Genomic DNA, 16,338 nt, shown 5'->3' on the forward strand with positions numbered 1-16,338 from the left:
AGACACTGTGACACCCCAAACTTGTCTCCCTGCCTCAAGACTCTTCTTTCTCAAGTTCTGCCAACACACAGTGTCTGGGACAAGTTTGCTCCTAGGACTGTCTCCCAATAGCCTTCAATGGCTATCTATTGCCCTTAGAATAGAATATAAACTTATTTGAGGATGTAAAGTGATCTTCCCACCCCAATCTGCTTGAATTTCCAGACCATTTTCCTCTTCTGCACACTCTGTGTTCCAATCAGACTACATTCCCGTCAGTTACTAGATTTTTCTCTCCCCCCCCCAACCGTCTCACCTTCACGTGTTTGGAAATGTGCTTGCTCCTCACTGATCTCTGCCTGCTGAAATCCTCTTCTTCCTTCAAGGCCCCGCCACCCCTCCATGGAGCCTCTCCTGGTTTTCCCCCAGCTGAAGATTTTCTTTCCCTCCAGGGCTTTGTCCAGATCTCTCTTCCCTGACCCACACGATCTACCTGACTCAGAGGCAGAAAGGAGTGAGTCTCTGGTCCTTTTTGAGAAGAAGGAACTTCCCCAGGTCTTGGGAGCAATGTGTGGTGTAATTAGAAGGCGAGGCCGCTGTCCACAGGGCAGGCACTCGATAAATATTTGGCGAATTTGAATGAATTATATCTGACATTTATACAGCCCTTTAAGGTTTGCAGAGGCTTATATACCTAATGAGAGTAATCAAAGGAAGCCTCTCCCCCTCCCCAGCTACTTCCTGGGAACATTTCCCTGGTGGACCCCATATGGGGCTGAGAATGAGCTCTGACCTCCTGGTACAGGCTGGGGGTGGGGGGTGGAGGGACTGGGCCAAAGTTAGGGAGGCACTAAAGGATTCTTCCTATTCCCATTTTACAGGGGAAGAGACTGAGACTCTTGGATGTTAAGTGACTAGAGCACTGGGCTTGGAGTCAGTAACACCTGAGTCCAAATCCCACCCTAGATACTAGCTATGTGATCCTGGAGAAATCACTCAGCTCCTGCCTCAGTTTCCTCATCTGTAAATAATAAGAGCAACAGCAGGCCCCTATCCTCCCTTGCTGAGAGGATAAGTTTGTAAATAAATTTGTAAAGTACTTTGTAAACCTTAAAGTGCTGTATAAATGCTAGCTATTATTATTGTTACACAAGCAATAATAATAATAGTAATGATAGCTAGTATCTATAGATTGCTTTAAGTGTGTTGTCTATACATTATCTCACTGGAGATCCAAAACAACCATGTGAAACAGGTGCTATTCTTATCCCCTTTTCACAAATGAGGCTGAGGGTGATGGAGTGATTTACTCAGGGTGAAGCTCAGACTTCTCTTCACCATCTTTTAATGAATCTGTGCAATGGACTCAAAGTCAAGTCACCCAAGTTCTCAGATCTGCCACTAACTCTCTGTGTGATATTGGGCAAGTCAAGTCAATAAACATTTATTAAGCACCTACTGGACAGGGCAGCTAGATGGTGAAATGGATAGAATCAGGAAGACTCATCTTCCTGAGCTCAAATCCGGCCTCAGTACTGACTATGTGACCCTGGGTAAGTCACTTAATCCTGTTTGCCTCATTTGTAAAATGAGCTGGAGAAGGAAATGGCAAACCGCTCCAGTATCTTTGCCAAGAAAACTCCAAACGGGGTCATGAGGAGTCAGACACAACTGAACCAACTCATGCTGAATACTGAAGATACAGGAAGAGGCAGAGGACAGTCCCTGCCCTCAAGGAGGGCACAGTCTAGTGGGGGAGACAACACAGGAACAACTATGAGCAAATGAGACACAGACAGGAAATGTGAGAGATATTCAGCAGAGGAAGGTGCTAGCATTGAAAGGGGTCAGGAAAGCTTTCTTGCAGAATTTTAGCTGGGACTCGGAGGGAACCAGAGAAGCCAGGAAGCTCAGATAGGGAGGGAGGGAATTCCAGGCATGGGGTGCAGCCAGAGGAAGCTCAGGGAGTCAGGACATGGCATGTCTTGTGTTCAGAGAACATCCAGGAGGCCAATGTCGTTGGACTGGAGAGTAGGTGGTGAGGAGTGTGGTGTAAGAAGACTGGGGAGGTAGGGGGGCTAGGGTATGAGGGACTTTCAAAGCCAAAGAGAGGATTTTAGATTTGATCCTGGAGATGTAGAAAGCCACTGATTTTATTGATAGGGAGCCCATATAGACATGCTCGAACTGTAGGGAGATTACTTTGATAGTTGAGTGAAAGATAGAGAGATCACCCAGAAAGCCACTGTAATTCCCCAGGTATGAGATGTCAAGGGCCTACACCAGAGTGGTGTCAGAGGACAGGAGGGTTTATGCAGGAGATAGTATCCACAGGACTTGGTAGCACATTGGATTACAAGCCACTTTCTTCTCTGGGCTTTGGTTTCCTTAGTTTATAAGATAAAAGGGAATTGACCCTCATGTCTAAGGTCAGATGGGTCTTATGCCTTGCTAAGAAGTCTGAATTTCAGAATGTTCTGTTAGCACTGATTGGTGTGGTTTTCCCAGCAGGAGATGTCAAGGAGCTCTGGACAGAGATGGCACTGAGAGACTCCCCAGAATCCTCTAGTCTTCCTTTAGATCTGCCCACTGTCCCATGAGGTTAGCTGTTCTTTGCCACTTACTCCTTGTGGGTCCAGATGCCCCCTCAAGCTCTTGATGGGGCCCTCACCCTTCACACAGCAGCCCACTCAGCTTCCTCAGCACCCTCATGACCAGAATTTCACACCTGGGCTTTGGCCCTAGCTCAGGGTTCCTTCCTCCATGTTGAGCCCTTGTCTGGACCTTACTGGCCCTGATTCTCAAAGGAATCTTTTCAAGCCCAGGCATTTTCCCAGGACCTCTGACTTCAAGAGCTCAGTGAAAATGATGGTTGACTCCAGAAAAGCCATGGAGGAGAAATGAAAGCTTGGCTTTGGCCCTGGGGGAGACAAAAGGCCCTGGTCTGCAGCTGGGGTGGTGTGGCTGGCTCAGCTCTCTTCATTTTGGAGTGCCTGTCTCATCTGTGAACATGACTGTAGGCCCCATGGCCAATAAAGGCTGAACTTACCTGGCTCAGGTTGCCCTCAGGTATCTGGAGAGCCTTCAAGAGGCATAGACCCTTCGTCTTCCACAATAGCCGCACTTTTCTCTAGCCCCAAGCTGGTTAAGAGAGGGAGGCCTGAGACAGTTACATGATGTTAGAGAGGGGCTGCCTGGAGAAATCCATTGGGAATCAAGACTTGCTGGTTTGCTTGGTGACCTTTGGGCAGTAACTTAGTACTTTGGGCCTTTCTTGTCTCTAAAATGGGTATAACACTGGGTTGTTGTTATTCAGCTGTATCTGACTCTTTGTGAACCATAACATGCCAATCCTGTTGTAGCAGCAAGCACCCCGAGCGTCCTCAGGGTTTGCTGCACCACAGGTTCTTGGATCTGCTTTGATAAAGGAAAGCAACTCAAAATGGGTTAACAAGCTTACTTTAATCAGTCAGACATATATCGTTTACCTTGTTCAGACTGTCCAACCATTACATCCATACCCAGTCCACATCTGGGTTTCAACATCTGGGTTTTTCAAAGCCGGGGGGGCTCTGGACAAAGGCTTTTCAGAATACAGATCAAATCACAGAACACTTCTCAAAGTGAGCCCCCAAAACAAAGCTACACATCAGGGCTTATATAGCCTTCTTCTGGCTCAGAGAATGTAACAACCTTGACTCACTGGCCAATCAAGAAGTATCTACTGAAAAACAAGCCTCCCACCCCAGGCTCCAGGTGCACCTCAGCCTAGGGGCAGGGAAGATCTTCCAAATTTACATTCCCATTACACCTGTCCATGGGGTTTTCTTGGAAAAGATACTGGAGTGGTTTACCATTTTCTTCTCCTGCGGATTAAGGCAAACAGAGGTTAAGTGACTTGCCCAAAGCCACACATCTAGTTTGAGGTAAAACTACCGTTTTCAGGTCTTCCTAACTCCAGGCCCAATGCTGAGCCGCTAGGTACTCACCAGATATTATTAAACAACATAAATAATAATTATGACATAGTAATTAAAAATAAATAATAATTATATCGGAAAATGTCGGTCTGAAGCACCTTAGTGGTCACCTAGTCCCAATATATTTTTTTTAATTAGGGGAGAAGAAAAGAACCAAGAAAGGTGGTGTCACTTTCTCCATGAAGCCTCCCTCCCTTCCCTCCACCAGTCATTAGGTTTATCTTCTATAAATCCCTTTTGTTTAATTTGCCTCCATAGATTGTATATTCTCCCAGTAGACTGGAAACTTCTTGAAGGCAGGGTCTGTTTTGTTTTTATCACTGTATTCACAGTAAGTCATTCAAGCATTAAGTGCCTACTATGTGCTGGATACTATCCTAAATGCTAGGGTAACAAAAAGACAATCTGTGCTCTCAAGGAGTGAGACAATAAGTAAACGAATATGTAAGTTTTTTACTAGCATAACCCCAGTCCCAAAGCCCATTAGTACGGGACTTTCTCCTTAGTAGTAGAGATCAATACCCTGTGTTTATGTGAGGGGCTGGGTAGAGTTGGTGAGAACTGGAGAGAGCAGCAGTCTCCTCGAGTCTCTGAGTTCTTTTGGGCTCCACCATTGTTTTGGGGGCTTCTGGCTTCCAGCTTCAAGAGAAAAGATAGATGAGGTCAACTCAGCTTCAGGGTGCTGAAGGAAGACCCTGGGAAGAAGCCAATGTGAGAGCAGTCAGCAGTTTCCATCATATCCATGTTCCCAGTTTGCTACACTAGAGAGTTTGGGGAGCTTCCCACGGGTGAGAGGTAGGACCTCCAGCTGAGCTGAGCTGCCTCTCTCTGAGTAGGAGGGCTCCTTCACTCTGATTGTCTAGAATATTCTCCTGTGCATACTTCCTCTGATTTCTCTTTGATTAACAAATTGGATAGATGGGTTTCTTTGCTAATTGCCATGTGGATCTAGTATTTGGTGGGAAAGGGGTCAAGCCTTGGATATAAAACTTGGGGTCCTGCTTCCCTAAACTAATGAAACAGTGAACAAAGAACCTGAAAATGATATCCTCAGACTAATAATATGTAGGGGAGCAGATAGATATAATTCTAGCCCAGTTGCCCTTCTTTCTGAGAAGAGAAGAGTGGACTCCTGGAAGTAGTCTCCTTTGGAGAAAGATGGGAGGAGAAGAGGCTTGAAATCTCTATTCTTTCTGCCTCCCTTCAAGCCACACAATGATGTTCCCATGCTCTATGGGGAGGACGGGGGCAACACAGGATAAATAGGAGATAATTGACAGAGAGAAAGTGCTGGAATTGAGGAGATGGGAAAAGTTTCCTAGAGAAGGTAGAATTTTAGGTGGAACTTAAAATAAGCAAGAGAGGCTAGTAGTCAGAGGAGGGAGAGCATTTCAGGAAGGGTGACAGCCAGAGAAAATGGCAGGAGCTGAGAGAATGTCTTGTTTATGAACAGCCAGGGAGCCAATGTCACTGGGCTGAAGAGTACATATTGGAGAGTAAGGTGTAAGAAGATGGGAAAGGTTGGGAGTTGGGGTAGGTTATATTATGAAGAACCTTAAACACCAAACAGAAGATTTTGTCTTTGGTCCTGGAGGTGGTAGGAAGCCAACGGAGTTTAATGAGTGGGGAGTGGGGGAGGGTGACAAGTTCAGACTTGTGCTTTAGGAAAATCACTCTGGTGGCTGAATGGATAGATTGGAGTGGGAAGAGACTTGAGACAGGCATGGTCACCAGCAGCTATTGCAATAGACCAGGCATAAGATGATAAGGGTATACACCAGGGTGGGGGCAGTGTCAGAGGAGAGAAGGGGGTATACGATGTGATCACCAAGTGACTTCCTTTGCATGGTTACACAACTAATTAGTATAAGGGACAGGATTTGAACCCGGGTCCAGCTCCAGCATTCTTCCACTATACCATTGGAGTCACAGAACAATTAAGGGGTCCAAGGTCACCTTCAGCTGTAGGTCAGATACCCTCTTGGGGAGCATCTAAATAGAAATCATTTCAGAAGCCCTGTGAAGGACTTCTAGAAATCTTTATTGATTTTCCCTTAATTCTCCCTTTCCTGCTATTGATTATTTCCTATGACTTGTTTGTATGTCACTGTTCAAATGCTGTCACTCCCATTAGGGAGCTTCCCAAGGTGGGGACCATCCTTTGCTTTTCTTTGTATTTCCAGTACTTAGCAAAATGCCAGACACACAGTCAGTACTTAATAAATGCTTATTGAGTGACTGAAGGAGGGGCTACTCTGTGGTGGGTAGCCTATTTTTGTTAAATGGCTTTTTTACTTTCAATTTTATTATTGATAATATCAATTATTGGTCGTCAAGATTTCGAATTTCATGTTTAATTGGGGATTTTTAATGTGTTCTTTTTCTAGGTTTTTTTTTAATTGCATGCCCAATTCATTGATCTGCTATTATTCTATCTTATTGATGTGTTTAGAAATATAAATTTTCCCCTAAGTACTGGTTTGGCTGCATCCCACAAGTTTTGATATATTGTCTCATTGTTGTCATTATCAAAAGAAATTATTTGTTTCCATAATTTGTTCTTTGACCCATTCTTGGGGATTAGGTTATTTAGTTTCCAATTAATTTTTAATCTCTAAGGCCTTTTATAGAATGCAATTTTTATTATATCGTGATCTGAAAAGAACGTATTAATATTTCTGCTTTTCTCCATTTGTTTGGGAGTATTTTGTGCCCTAATACATGGTCAATTTTTGTAAAGGTGCCATATACAGCTGAAAATAAAGGTATACTCCCTTCTATTTCCAGTCAATTTTCTGCAGAGGTCTATTACATCTAATTCTTCTAAAATTCTGGCCACCTCCTTGACTTCTTAGTCATTTTATGGTTAGATTTATTTTGTTCTGAGAGGGGGAAGTTGAGGTATAGTTTTACTATTTCCTTCTACAACTCATTTAGCTTTTCCTTGAATAATTTGAATTCTATGCCATTTGATGCAAGTATGCTTAGTATTGATATTACTTCATTGTCTATGGTACCTTTTAGCAAAATGAAGTTTTCCCCCTTATCTCTTTGGATTAGGTCTATTTTTCCTTCTGCTTAGTCTGAGATCATGATTACTACCCCTACCTCTAACCCTTCCGCCACCCCTACCCCCAGCTGAAGCATGTTAGCATGTTAGATTCTGCTCACACTCCTTATTGTAACTCTGTCTCTCTGTTTTAAGTATGTATCTTGAACAACTATCACTGGATTCTGGATTCTAGTTTCTAATCCATTCTGCTATTTGCTACTGTTTTATGAGTCAGTTCATCCCATTTATATTCACAGTTATGATTACTAACTGTGTATTTCCCTCCTTCCTATTTTTCCTTCTCTGTTTCTGTCTCTCTGTCTCTCTCCCTTCTCCCTCCCCAAAAGTCTATATTGTTTTTTTTTTACCACTGCCTCCCCCAATCTAAGCTTCTTTCTGTCAGCCTCCTCACCTATTCTTCTCCCCTTCCTCTCCTACTTCCCTGTTGGGTAAGACAGATCATGCCTGAGTGTGTAAATTATTACTTCTTTGAAACTATGCTGATGAGAGTGAGGTTCAAATGTTGCCTGTCTCCCTCCCCCTCATTTTCCTCTCCATTGTAAAATCTTTCTTTCATGCCTCTTTTATGTGAAATAATTTTCACATTCTTCTTTCCCCTTCTCCCTTTTCTCAGTGTATCCCTCTTTCCCCCTTCTTAATTTTTTTTTTCTGGGATTATCCTAGCATAGTCAATGCACACCTGTGCACTCTGTCTATATATAGTCCTTCTAACTGCCCTAATGATTAAGTTCTTAGGAGTTACAAGTATCATCTTCCCATATAGCAATGTAAACAGTTTAACGTTGAGTCCCTTATGATTTCTCTTTTATGTTTCCCTTTTTCTGCTTCTCTCGAGACTTGTATTTGAAAGTAAAAGTTTCTATTCAGTTCTGGTCTTTTTATCAGGAATGCTTAAAAGTCTTCTATTTCATTACATTTATATTTTTTCCCTAAAGGATTATACTCTGTGTTGCTGGTTAGGTATTCTTGTTTGTAATCCTGGTTCCTCTGCCTTCTGATTGCCTTCATATTCAAAGACTTTTGCTTCTTTAATACAGAAGCTATGAAATCTTAATGGGATCCTGACTGTGACTCCATGGGATTTGAATTGTTTCTTTCTGGCAGCTTGAAATATTTTCTCCTTGACCTGGGAACTCTAGAATTTAGCTACAATATTTTTGGGAGCTTTCATTTTGGGATCTCTTTCAGTGGATCAATTTCTATTTTACCCTATAGTTCTAGGATTTCAAGGCAATTTTTTCATGGTAATTACTTGAAATATGATGTCTCAGATCTTTTTTTGATCATGGTTTTTAGGTAGTTCAATGATTCTTAAATTATCTTTCCTTGATCTATTTTCAGGTCATTTGGGTTTTTTGTTTGCTTGTTTTATGCAATGTTTCACATTTTCTTTCTATTTTTTTATTCTTTGGACTTTTCTTTTTGATGTCTCATAGAATAGCTTCCAGTTCTCCAATTCTAATTTTTATGGAAGTATTTTCTTCAGGGAGCTTTTTTACCTCTTTTCCCACTCAGCCAATTCTGCTATTCTAAGGAGTTCTTTTCTTCAGTGAATTTTTGTGCCTTTTTTTTTTTTTAACCATTTGGCCAATTCTGGTTTTTAAGATATTATTTTCTTCAGTATTTTTTATCTTTTTTTTAAACCAATATATTGCCTCTCTTTTCATAATTTTCTTGCATCACTCTTATTTCATTAACCAATTTGTCATCAACCTCTCTTATTTGATTTTTAAAATTCTTTCTGAACTCTTCCAGGAATTCTTGTTGGCTTTGTGTCCAATTTGCATTTTTTGTCTTTGGAACTTTCCTTGTAGCTATTTTGACATTAATGTCTTCTTCTGAATTTGTATCTTGATCTTCCCTGTCGCCAGAGCAGCTTTTTACAGTCAGGTTCTCTTTTGGGTTCCCTAGCTCATTTCTTGACTTTTAACTTTATGTTAAAGTTGGGCTCTGCTGCCAGGGTGGAGGGGGCACTATCCTAAGCTTCAGATTTTTCATGCTGCCATTTTCAGAGCTGGTTTGGGGAGATCTTAAATTTTCAGAGCTTCCAAGGTGTTATGATACAAGGAGAGGTGTGGACACTCCTCTCCTGGCCTGTGCTCTGGTCTTAACCCAGGAAGACCTTGCTCCCCACAGCCACAAGTACTAGTGGTCCTCTGGAAATGTAACCAGGTCCCCGACTCCCTCGTGATGGACCACAAATACTTTTCCTCACCTTGGAGCTGTGATTCCTGCAGATATTGACATTAGCACTCTTCTCTGGCTTAGAACTGTGACCAGGCCCCTGCTCCCTGGTGAGTGACCACAAGGCCTCTTCTCCTTCTTGGAACTGTGACTAGGGCCCTTGCTGCGGTGCAGTGGAAAGCTCGAGTGCTCCTCTTTGTCCTGGAACTGTGACCCAGAACTGTGTCTAGGCAACGCAGCAGGGTCCTGTGCCCAGCGCCAGTAAAGGGTCCACTATAATCTCTTTCTGACCAGATGTCCAACCTCCTCACCATCTCTGGACTGACAGCTCCCCAAGCTGTTGCTATCACTGTTTGTAGCTGCTACCAAGGTCCACTGCCGGCCCCTGAGCTCTGGACCAACCCCCCTCCCCCATGTCCCAAACCTTTGAAGCTGACCTCTCAAATAGTCTCGGGCTAGAAGAATGTCTCCCTCTGACCTTTGGCTGGCTCTGCCACTCCAGAATTTGATTTGAGGTTTTATTTTAAAGCTGTTTGGAAGGAAATGTTGGGGGAGCTCAACCAGTTGCTGTCTGTAGTACACCATCTTGGTTCTGCCTGTGTAGTCTATTTTTGAAGTGACAGGATAACAGCTAATGTTATATGATTGTTCTTTCTATACACCCACTTCCCAATCAACTCCCCTCTCCCAGCTCCCCCATCCCACACTTTGAATGGAGGAAGGGAAAATACCTAGTTAGTTAAATGACTACATAGCAATGTCCCAGGCACCCAAGGGCTACCATACAATCAATGAACTTCAGTTTCATTGATTATATGTGAGTCCAAATTATACAACAAACCAATCTCCCAGGGAAGACAATTCTCAAATCAGTGATAAGGGAAGGGGTGTCTGGTCCAGAATATACCATCAAATTGTGGGTGTCACCAGGAAGAAGCAGCTTCAGCCTAGAAAGATTTGGGGAAAGACCAGTTTAGGCACAGGGACCTGGAGCTCCAGGAAAGAGCTTAGAAGTAAATTCCCTTCCTCCTAGACTGGAACTCTGGAGTTCATTTTCCAGATACTTTGTGATAAGAGACCCCCTGGTGTAGGGAGGCTGAAGACCCCCAGTTTCAGGAGAGCCCCTTCACCTTTTGGCTCACAAAGGTCCCAAGCTCAGTCTTGGGTGAAGTTGTCCTCTAAAGACAGAGGTCAAGCTCTCTGACCTTTTATGCCCCCACCCTAGAACTCCAGGGAAAATCACTAAAGCTCATGTCTAGGAAGTCCACAAAAGAGAATAACAGAAGGCATAATAATGACGACAATAACACCAATAATGAAATTTATGTTGCATTTTAATGTTTGAAAAGTATTTTATTATCTTATTTGGTCCTCAAATCCTTTTTGGATTAACTTTACTATCCTTATTTAATCAGTCCTGTGAAGTAGGTGCTTTTATTATCATCACCCCATTTTACAGGTGGGGAAACTGAGATTCAGAGCTACAGCTGATGGCAGTGGAAAAGACCACAGACAGATGCAGAAGGATAGTTGGGGTGTACTGGGGAAGGTGACAAGTATTTATTAAGTGTCTACTGTATGCCAGGCACTGTTAAACACTCTACAAAGATCTCATTTGATTCTCACAACAACCTCAGGAGGTAGGAGCTATTATGACACTCATTTTTCCAAATAAGGAAACTGAGGCAGCCAAAGGTTAAGTGACTTGCCCAGGGTCACAGAGCTAGCAAGTGTCTTCGGCCAGATCTGAACTCAGGTCTTCCTGACACAAAGCCACATTCTGGAGTCAGAAGAGCTGAGTTTGAATCCTGACTCTGCTATTCAATAGCTACATGCCTTTGGACAGGTTATTTCTCTTCTTTGGAGTTCAGTTTACTCACTAGTCAAAAAAGAGGGGGCTTTAAATCTGAAAATCAAAAGCCTAGAGTCCAAACTGAGACCATTGTGGTAGGAAGGAAGAAAGGCTGAGAATTCAGGAAAAACAGTCCTGGCTGGAGTAGGAGGTGGGACTGATAGAGAGGGGCGGGAATGTGTGTGTCAGAGCAGATTAGCCAGAGTTCCCCATGTTCCCAAAGACACATCCACAGTGAGAGGCCACCTTTGGCCAGCTTAGAAGGTTCCACTTTCAGCAAATAAAGTCTTCTAGAAAAAGTGAGGCATGGGTTCCGCCCCTCCACACTACTCCACCCAGTCTGCCCCCTGTGGAATTTCAATTCAAAAGCTATTTTTGTCTGAGGCAGATAACAATAAGTCCATTATACACACTTCCTCACTAAGAGCTGGGTGGTCCAGTGGAAAGAACCTCTACTTGGAATGAATCCGCCCACCTGGGTCCAACTCCTAGCTCTCACTCTGGTCAGTCCTGGGACAGTTGCAGAGGAAACAGGGCTAGAATTGATATCTGATGGACTGGATTTTAGTCCTCAGCTCTCCCAAATTACCTCTGTGACCTGAAAGAGGTGTCTTGACTTCTCTGGGGCTTCTTAGACTGTCTATCTAGCCTCTGAGGTTCCTTCTAGCTCTCAATTTATACTTTGGGCAAATCTGTAATCCCCTTGAGGTCTCAAGGGTCCATGAACTTGAATGGGAAAAAAAATTCCACCTTTATTTTCACTAATCCTAAAAGAAATTTTACATTTTCCTCAATTAATTAAAAATATTATTCTGAGAAGGCTTCAGTAGACTGCCCAAGGGGCCAATGACCCCCAAAAGGTTATCTTAACCCCCGTTACAAATTTTTATTGCATTCCTACACTATTTAAAATTGCTATTAAAGCATGAGAGGTCCTGTGGCCTAGTGAATAGAAGATTAAACTCACAGCTAGGAAGACCTGCCTCTGTCACATACTGGCTGTGTGATGGTGGGCATGTCACTTAATGTCTTGATGGTTTAGGCAGTTCTTTCATATCCTAAATCACTGAGAAGGTGGCAACCTTCATTGGAAGTTTTCCTCAACCTTGCATCCCACATACCAATGAAATCATAGGTCCATCCCTATCCCTGTTAAAGTGTATATCCATTTGTAATGGTTTTAGTCCAAGTCAATGAGTGCATGGCTTTAGATTGAGATGGGGAAAGCAATTCAGAGGGGGCAGGTTGTCCTCAGCATGAATTGAGGTTGTGTGCAAAGAAATTCTAGAGAAAATTTTGGCAGTATTAGTAACTTCTGGAACTCTGAAATATCTAGACCTCTTAAATGATTTTGAACCTGGAGAAAGATTTAATGAGGAAATGAGCCAGCAGAGATGGATGATGGTTGGTGTGTTTGTTCAGGTACATATCACCAACCATTGCCCCATCTGGCTATAGTTACATGACTTTCATTCTGGATGATCACAGTTACCTCCTATCTCCCTTACTGGGAAGGGTTTAATTTCAACTAATAAGGCTAGGGCAGTACTAGGGTTTCCTGGTCCACGTGGGAACTTCTCCCCCCACCCTCCTGAAATCCATGGGATTGAGATAAGAGGAAGAAAGGAACCCATTGATGGAGCAGGAATTCAGGACTGAGGTCAGTAACAAATCAGGAGGCAAGATAAGAGGTGTGTTAGAAGAAATGATCTCCTTCAACCATCTCCCGCAAGATTCTTTGATGGTGATTCTTTGTTTCCAAGTCCTTTCCTTGTATGGAAGTACTGGTATCATCCTGGGTGAGGCCAATCAGATCCAGTCACTCCAGTAATGCTGTGGGCTCTGATTTTATCATATACTATTGTTTCTTACAATCTATGTGTTTGCTTTTTGGTATTGGCTTCCCTTTGTCTCAAAGTTCATGTACATTTTGTAATGATGGCTCTGGCTTCCTGCCAGAAGGTTTCCAGGGCTCTTCCAGACTGAAAGCTTTGTTTCCAAATGGATTCTCATACCTAGTGGTCCATCTGGGACTAGAGTTTTTTGGGGACTTGCTATAATAAAAAAAAATGTAAAGACTTGGAGCAAGGCAAAGGGAAGAGAGTGAGGAGGCAGGCAACCATGTCAGCTTCTTTTAAAATGTATTAACATCTTTTGTTTGAACTTTAATAAACAATAGGGGTAGATGGGGTATGAAAGGAGGACTAGAACCTTTGGTGTGAGGGCTTGCTGAGCCCTTTTCAGGGCTGTTCATCCACCTTTGATGTTCAGTTCTCACCCAATTCTCACCTATGGCTCCACAAAACTGTAGTCTGTTCAATGGCCACACCCAGTAAAACAGTCTCAGCAGACAGGTTAGACCAGGTTGAGGGTAACTGATGGACCTCAGACCTCTTGGTGAATTGCGGGGTGTCTACCTCGAGCATGTGAAAACTTTCCCTGGTGGAATGGGTGGAGAACAATTTGTTCCAATGGCCATGAAGGTGGCTGGAATGCTTAGAGCTTGGCCAGACAGTGAAGACGCCAAGTTCATCCTCTGTATCCCGGGCCATCGCCAGTCATCTTGACTTTTGTCCTGCCACTGGACTTTGATGACTCTGGAAGAGAGAGTGAGACTGAGACTTTGTACAGCTCTGCCCCACTTATATCCAGTTCATGGGTAAGTCAAGACATCTCCCTGTGATGCCATTGATCCTCTTCAAAAAGGAAGGACATATAATCGATAATAACAACAGCTAACATACATGCATATACATACACAATACATATATAGTATATATATATGTGTATATATATATATATATATCTTTAAGGTTTACAAAGGACTTTCTATAGCATCACATTTAATCCTCAGAATCTTTCGAAATAGGCACTATCATTAGTACCTGTTGTACAGATGAAATAACCCTGCCATCCTACTCAGAGATCTATCTCCTGTAACAAAGAATACTAATAATAGTTGACATTACAGCGCTTAAAGTGATACGGAGCATTTTTCACATATTATCTCATTTGATCCTTACAACAACTTTATGAGGTAGACACTATTATTATTCCCATTTTACAAACGAGGAAACTGAAGTTAAGTGACTTGCCCAGGGCCACACTGCTAGTAAATGTTTAAGGCAGGATTTGAACACATCTTCCTGCTTCCAAGTCCAGAGTTCAGTCTATTATGCCAGAGCAGTTCAGCAAAGCTTTCAGACCCTTCAACCAAGTCTGGGAATAAATGCCTCTTAAAAAAACAAAGAGAAGCTCATTTTTAGGTCTTTTCTTTGAGATCAAGGTTGTTTATTATAATTACACAATATTCAGTGTTGTTGTTCATTGTTCCCCCCTCCCCCCATTCTTTCTATCTACATTGTTGTAGTTGTTGTGGATTTTATTTCCCTAATGTACTTTGTGTAACTTATTGTAAGGGAAGAGTGTTAGCACAGTCAGGGAGGCAGGGACACTGATCTCTAGCCCAGCAAATGAGAGACATGGCTGTCCTACCATGGTAGCTGCTTTGTCCCTTTAACCACTTTATTTGTGCTTTTCTGTAACTTCCAATCATGGGAAGCACAAAGGAAATTATGTATTTAGTGGAAGGCTCAGAACTACAGTCAATTGTGTTTCATTCAATTTAACAAACCTTTTTTGAGTACCTACTATGTGCAGAGAGAACATCATGTTCAACTCTGAGGGAGAGTCAAAGTTCAGTTAAGATTCAGTCCTGCCCTCATGAAGCTTACAGTGTTGAGAGCATTGGCTTTAGAGTCAGTAGATCTGAGTTCAAATCCCACTTTTGACATGATCTATGTGACCTTGGGCATGTCACTTTCCTCCAATTCCTTCCAGCCTTAGATCTACAATCATCTAATAGAGGTGGCAGCCCATGACAGGAAGATGTGAGTTCTAATCCTTGGACATTTACTAAATGTATGACCCTGAGTAAGCCATTTTATGGCTCTCAGTCTCATTTTCCCTCTCTGTAAACTTGGGGTAATAGCAATACCTACCTCACAAGGTTGCTTTTAGGATCAAGTAAGATATCATGTAAAATGTCTTGCAAACCACCACATACTACATAAATATTAACAGGAATTATGAGTAATTACAAGTGTATTAGGGGGATGAATTTAGGGTTAGAGCAGAATCCCACGTGAAATGGAGGACAGAAGTTTGTTCAAGGGTGTGCTGGTAAATGTTTGATAACTGACCCTCCAGGAGGAAAATGTGTATAGGACACGTTTGGAAGGTAAATCTGCATCCTTAACATTTTTTCTATCACTTTCTTAAGTCTAGACAATAAAAAAAATAAGTAAAGTAAATCCCGATTTGGTGTACTTGCCAATTTCCGAGGTCCAAGTGTTGCCGCTGAAAATTTTGGATCAGCTCCCCTGAGTGGGTTTGAGTTGACTGCAGAATGCCCCTGGTTGTTTCCAAGGGGAAGAATTAGATTTAGAGCTGGAAGGTACCTAAAAATTCATTTAGTTCAACCCTCCTATTATACAGATGTCAGAAACTGAGTCCCAGGAAGGCTTGCCCAAGACTATACAGGGATTAAGTGGAAAAGTCAGAATTCAAACCAAGACGCTTTTTACTAACCCAAGATTCCAGCTCCAGAAGGTTTCCTGGAAGAACAGATCTCAAAAGGCCTTGGAATTGGCCTTTAAAGGGTGGGTAGGAACACAACAGACCAAGACAAGGAAGGAGGACATTCCAGGGAGAGCTTCCAATTTCCAGCCTGAAGTGTTGGTTGTCTCTGATGGGGTCCAGCTGGCTGGGAGAGGCCCAGTTCTCTTCTCTGGCCACATTCCTGACTCCCTGCCAGGTTCAGGGTTCCCAGAGCAAAGGCAAGAAAGCAGCCCCTGCAGGCAGCAGGTCAGGAGTCGGGCGAGGCAGGGTGGGCCTGGGAGGGGCCGATAGCAGAGATTCCAGCTACTGGCAGCTTCCAGAGAACCCCCTGATAACCATCTAGTGGGCAGCCATCCAACCTTTTCATGTTCAAACCCCAGGAAAACAAATTCACTAGACCGAGGGAACGTCCCAAGTGGGAAGCTTGGGGTGTGTTAGGAATCTCCCTCAGCATGGGTTAGTGGTAAGAAGCCTGGATCAGGAGCCAGAGGGGTCTTCGTTAGAATCCTTGTTCTGTTGTTGACCCCCATATGTGACTCTGGGCTTCAGTTAAAAATAATAGTGTTGAATTAGGGGATCATCTAGGTAAGTACCTTCCAGGTCTATCATGTGGCTCTTCTGAAAACAGGATTGAAAAAGGTTTGCTCACA

The 16,338-nt window shown here is 43.0% G+C and overlaps 1 long non-coding RNA gene across 2 annotated transcripts; it reads right to left on the reverse strand.

Moving 5' to 3' along the window:
• Window positions 1–13,195: 13,195 nt before the first annotated feature.
• Window positions 13,196–15,917, reverse strand: LOC138148730 (uncharacterized). 2 transcript variants are annotated; one of them, XR_011165136.1, is made up of 2 exons: window positions 15,659–15,917; window positions 13,196–13,665 (listed from the first exon to the last, which is right to left on the reverse strand). It is a non-coding gene; the product is annotated as an uncharacterized lncRNA (long non-coding RNA). The 2 variants fall into 2 exon arrangements; XR_011165135.1 differs by lacking the exon at window positions 15,659–15,917 and adding an exon at window positions 15,402–15,652.
• Window positions 15,918–16,338: the final 421 nt, after the last annotated feature.

Source organism: Petaurus breviceps, unplaced genomic scaffold (genome assembly GCF_028583685.1).
Source record: "Petaurus breviceps papuanus isolate PSGF00001 unplaced genomic scaffold, PetGlider_PUasm1.0 90825, whole genome shotgun sequence".
Taxonomy (NCBI): Eukaryota; Metazoa; Chordata; class Mammalia; order Diprotodontia; family Petauridae; genus Petaurus; species Petaurus breviceps.